Below are 5583 nucleotides of genomic sequence, written 5' to 3' on the forward strand. Positions count from 1 at the left end.
AGAATTGCTTGTTGGTGTGGGGAAGCCCCCCCACCCCCCCCCCACCCACACACACACACACACACACACACACACACACACACACACACACACACACACACACACACACACTAGAATTAGGTCCAGAAACCCAAAATAGTGTGACATTAGGACCACTAAGTCAAGCCTTTCTTTAGGAGATACACCAGCAGGGAGGTGGTGACATGGATCCGGACTGTTGTGGTGACCCTGAGCTACCCCTGTGGGGCGACTGGGGGCCTGGGGGATTGTGTGCCTGATACACCAGTTGTCCCTTCTGTGCTTTTTCCGAGTTCCCTCCTGTGCCCTTAACCCAGTATTGTCAGTGTGTTCCCTGAGCATTGTAGCATTTGGCTTCCACATACAAGTATGTAATATTGGTCAAATGTGCGTGGATGCTGTTGTGATTAATAATATTCACATTCACTGAGAGCTTTTCTGAATTCACAGCAGTCTTTTGTGTTTTATTTTCTTAGCCAATGAATAGATAAAAATCTAGCTATTAACAAATGGGGTGGGAATAGGTCAAACTGTTGAAATGTAAACAGGAAAACATCAGAAAACAGGAGTTCAGATAGGTCCTGGATGAAAGCCAATATGGCCATCTTGGGGTTTCCAAAATGGGGGTGGATGGGATGCTTCAAGTCTTTCACCTCTCTGGGGTCACCCTTCCCTGACAGATCCAGTTGAAATGCCCTGAGTCCCTCTCCTGTGTACTGGGGAAGTCTAGCTTCCTTCTCCGTGTCTCTGAGACTCTCCAATGGTTGCTTAGGATCTCCTGTAACCTCTCAGTCCAGTTCTCTGCAACCTTACCCAGTTCCCCATCATCTGCTGCTATTTCCCTCCACAGTTCTTCACCCAAACACAGGCCTGGCCCTTGCTGGTGGGGTGATCAGGCGGGGCTGCAAGAACCAGAGTGCCAGGGTTCAAAGCCCCATTCTGCCATTGACAGACAAGCTGACTGACCTTGAGCAAGGTACTCCGTCTGGGCTTTGCTTTTCTTGTAATGAAATGGAGGCAAGTGTGGCCCCTCCTCTTGGGGCTGGATGAAGGTCACATGTATCGAGGTGGGTAAAGCACCCAGTGCTGGCGGTTAGGGGGCATCAGCCAGCATTTTGATGTGTCTCCCTCACCAAGCACTATTGTGTATAACTGATTTTATGGAGGGTCTGGGGACAGAGGAAGAGATTATAGCCCAGCCTCAGAACAATTTACAACTGAACCGTGGCCCTCACTGTATCTAACATCTCTTGTCCATCGCCATCACAGAAAATGTCTCACCAGCCAGCTGTCTCCTCTGGCCCAGGCCTGATGTCATTTTGGGGGTCTTAGACCCTCCCCGCAGTTCCACAGCCTCCCACCCTCCTCTCAGCCACCAGGAGAAGATGCAAAATTGATCTTTCAGGGCATGGGCATTTTGGTCTCAATTGCTGTCATTATGCAAGAGGCTCTAAGACAATGCTGCTCAATAAGGCCCCTTAGGAGGAGTCTAGGAAATCTGCAAGGGCATTTTTCTTTGTCACAGTGGGGTGTGTGTGCGCGTATAACCTATTTATATATAAACACAAAGTAATTTTTGCATGCTTTTAATACACACAGAATTTTAATACACACAGGAATGCGACTATTACGTTCACAGAAAGAGAAGATTGTCCTTTATTTTGCTCGGAATTTTGCCAAGCCGTGTTGCCCATTTCACGTCACCATCAACAACACCACTTGTGGTGTCTGAGTCACCATCAGGACCACCTGGGCCCGTCTGCCTCCGTGGATGTTTTGTTCCTGGTGGTCCCACCTCTAGGAGCAAGTGTCAGGTCATGTCATCCTGTCTCCTGCTGCCGTCGGCTTGACATTTTCATTCTGAAATTATTTTATTAGGAATTACTTTCCTTTTAGTCTTCCTTCACCTTATGGTTAAGATATTACAGTGATTAAAAAAAAATCACGTGTGATTATTTATGAATTTCATTCCAGCTTGGTGAAGGGAGTGGGGTTTGGAACCACTGCCCCAGGGCCCACCTTGGCATAATTTGAAAAAGCCATTTCTGAGCCCTGGCCAACCAGGAGTGATTTGTTTCCGAAATGAAGTTCTCAGCTGGCTCGAATGTGGAGGCTGCTTCTGTCACTTCCTCTAGGAAATCGCTCTTTTCCTCTCCCCCGTAAATGTTCTGGGTTAACAATCCCACTGCTGGTCTCCTTGCTCCCAGGCCACTTCCTCCTTGATCTGTCCTCACAGTCCTCACAGAGTGGCCCCAAGAGATGTTCCCAATATATGATGGTGACTGTGCCACATCTCAACTTGAAACACTTCGTGTCCCATATTCCCCACGGCTCAAGTCGGGGTCCCTCAGCCTGGCCCGCAGGGGCCCCTCGAGCGATGCACAGGGCACAGCCTCATCTTGGCCCACTGCTCCCCTCCCATTTGGCCATCCAGCCTCTGAACTATTACCCAGGCTGCTCCCTCTTTGTGGACACCCAGTCCCCACCGCCACCCTCACCTCCACCTCTGGCTGGACGCAGGGACCTCCTAGTCTCCTCTTCAGTAGAAACTCAAGTCCTGAAATTTCGCCTCCAGAAGATGCCTCTAGAAGATTGGCTTCCACTAAGGCCTGGAGTTGAGCAATAACCACTGCAGGAGAGAGAGCAAGATGTTGAGTTTTAGAGGATCCAGGAAAGAACACATCTCTTCCCCATCTGAGTTTGGAATCAACTGAGAGAGACACACAACAGCCAGGCAGACAGAGGTCAAAATATTTCCCTGTGGCTGTGATTTCAGATCAGCGGCCAAGGGGGTTTCCTACTATCCCACCCTTGAACTTGACATTCACCCGCTGAAATCACCCAGTCCCTGGTCCAAGTGGGGATTCGGGAGGCTCCTGACTGCTGGGCAGGAGTAGACCAGTAGGGGCTTCCAAAAGAGAAAGGGGGCCGGGCCAGCTTGCCCAAGAGCTCCCCCCAACTAAGCCATCAGATAAGTCACTTCTCTGCAGGGGAAGAGGAGGGAGTGAGACCCAAGAGAGGCTGGAGTGTTTCTGTAATTCAGCGGACACTCCTCCACACAGAGACATGATGGGAGGGAGGGAGAGAGGGAGGGAAGGAGGCTGTGGCCCAAGACACCACTGCCCAGGCTGTGTTGATGGCAGGACCCAGATGGGGCAGGGGCTGGGAGAGGAGGCTGAGGCCAGAGGAGACTGTCAGAGCTAGGGACTGTGCAGGAAACTTCTCTAATTCAAAATAACCTTTGATTATCACCAAAGCCGTATATGTACATCGTAGAAAGTTGGAGCACACAGATGAGCAAAAATAAGAAAGTAAAACCAGTCTCTTCCTACCATCTGGGGACTATTATTGCAAATATATTGTCTGTCCTCCCAGATCCCTTTTTGTGCATGTATTTTTTTTTCTATCAAAGCAAGATCATTGTGTCCTTGTTGCATTGTAATTCGCTTTTTTTCCCTTGGTTAACAATCTTGACCTCTCCAGAAATATATATTTTTTTAATTCCGTGTATAGCCTATATTCAAATTCTGTCATTATCCTCCAAATGTCCTTTCTGCTGATTTGAGCAAACTAGAGTGCTGTCAGGACCCTCTGGTTGGATGCACTTAGGTTTCTTTTGGTCTGGCAGGTCCCTTTGGTATGACAATGGCTTGTGAAGGCTGAACAAGCTGTCTTGCAAAATGCTCCACCTTCAGGATTTGTCTCCTTGTTTCTCTCTTGTCTTGGTAGGTTCGTTCCTTTGTCTCCTGTATTCCCAGTAAAATTGTTGGACTCAGGCTATTAGGCATTTTGGATAAGGACGCATCATTGGTGATGGTGATGCTTCACCATGTGTCACAGCAGAAGCCACGTGACATCTCGTGAGTGATGCTGAGTGAGGGTGATGATTTCTTCCAGGGCTGGGCCAAAGGGTCTTCCCAGCTAGAAGGATCCTTTGAGTTCCTCGCTCTCATTTCCAGACGTGGAAACTGAAGTACAGAGAGCGGACTCCTGGAGCACAATCCCTTGTAGTTGACAGAGGGTCCTCTCCCTCTGGGACCCCCTTTGGAGCTTCTGCACAGCCCTGAGGTGCAGGAATTATGATTCTCATTTCAAGGAAACTAAGGCTCCATGTGTGGCAAAGTGACCAGAACTGGGATGTGACCCCCAATCTCTTTCCCCCATGCTAGGCCCCAGGATCTGCCTGCGCTTCTCCATCAGGAGAGGCCTGGGCATATCTGGCCCTAAAGTCCTCTGGGCCCAGCCTGCAGGTCAATCCCGGGGCACGCCTTCACTCTGGGCTGGGGGACAGGAGGACGCCGATGTCTGGACCCCAGAATGTGCCAGCTCAGCAGGGCTCAGGTTTCCCTCTGGGAAAAAGGGAGCCGTTTTGCAGGCAGTAGAGGATAGAGAGGAGGCTTTGGGGTTCCAAAGGTGGCCCCGGCTTTGGCTGCCCTGAGGCTCTCTGGCTCTCCTTCGGCAGGAACCAGCTTTGAGTTGGGAGTAAACCGCATCTCGGAGAGCTTGGAAAGCAGCTGGCTGTGGGACACGCAGCTGGACGTGGCGCAGTCAGGACTTGAATGCAGGACCCGGCCTCCCAACCCAGGGCAGCTCCTATTGCACTCCCAGCAAGCCATCCAGGGGGAGGTCCCCACTCCCCCACCAGCCCTCAGCCCAGTTACAAGCCAGGTGAAATAAAGAGCATTGAATAAGGAATTCTAGTCACAGGCCAGCCTGCTTCCCAGGTAGCCATGTCTGTTCATTCATTCATCAACATTCATTGTTGCCTGCTATGCACCAAGCCTGCTCTAATATGGGGAAAACAGATTAAAAAATGGTTTGGAATCAGATGGAATTGGTTCCATACTTTGGCTCAATGACTTACATGTTGTGTAACCTTGGACAAGTCATTTGACCTCTCGACCTCAGTTCCTGTATCCACAAAACAGTGATAAGGCTCTGTGGTTGCTTTGTTGAGAGAATGAAAAGCCCGGAGAGCCCCTAATAATAGGAACCCACACTTGTATAATGTTTTCTATGTGCCAGGCACTGTTCTAGGCATTTTACACAAATGAATTTATTTAATCTGCACAACAGAGGTAGGTACTATTATTCTCATCCTCATTTTACAGATGAGGTACTTGAGGCCCAGAGAAGTTAAGCGACCTGTTTGCAGTCACACAGCATATAAGTAGTAGAGCTGGGTTTCAATCCCAGCAGGCAGTCTGATTCCAAAATAACCCATGCTTGTGATTACTATGCTTACACTAAGATCCGGCCATAACCCTCAAAAAGCGCTAGATGCTATCGTTGGGTCCCAGAAGGGACATGCCCTCTGTACAGCCTCTCCTCACCATAGTCCTGGGACCCTAATGTCCTCTGGGAGCAAAGAGTCTAGGCTGGTATGTCTGTCCACAGTATGGTCTGCGAAGGTGTGTTAGACAGTGAATGCTACAGTAATGCTGTGTAACAAAACACCCCCGAACTCAGCAGCTTACAACCACAATTGCATATTTGTATGCTCACAAGTCTGCCGCTCGACTGGGCTTGGCTCTGTGGCTCTGCTCCAGGCAGCAGTTCCGGCTC

This window comes from Hipposideros armiger, unplaced genomic scaffold, assembly GCF_001890085.2.
Source record: "Hipposideros armiger isolate ML-2016 unplaced genomic scaffold, ASM189008v1 scaffold_253, whole genome shotgun sequence".
NCBI classification, from domain to species: Eukaryota; Metazoa; Chordata; class Mammalia; order Chiroptera; family Hipposideridae; genus Hipposideros; species Hipposideros armiger.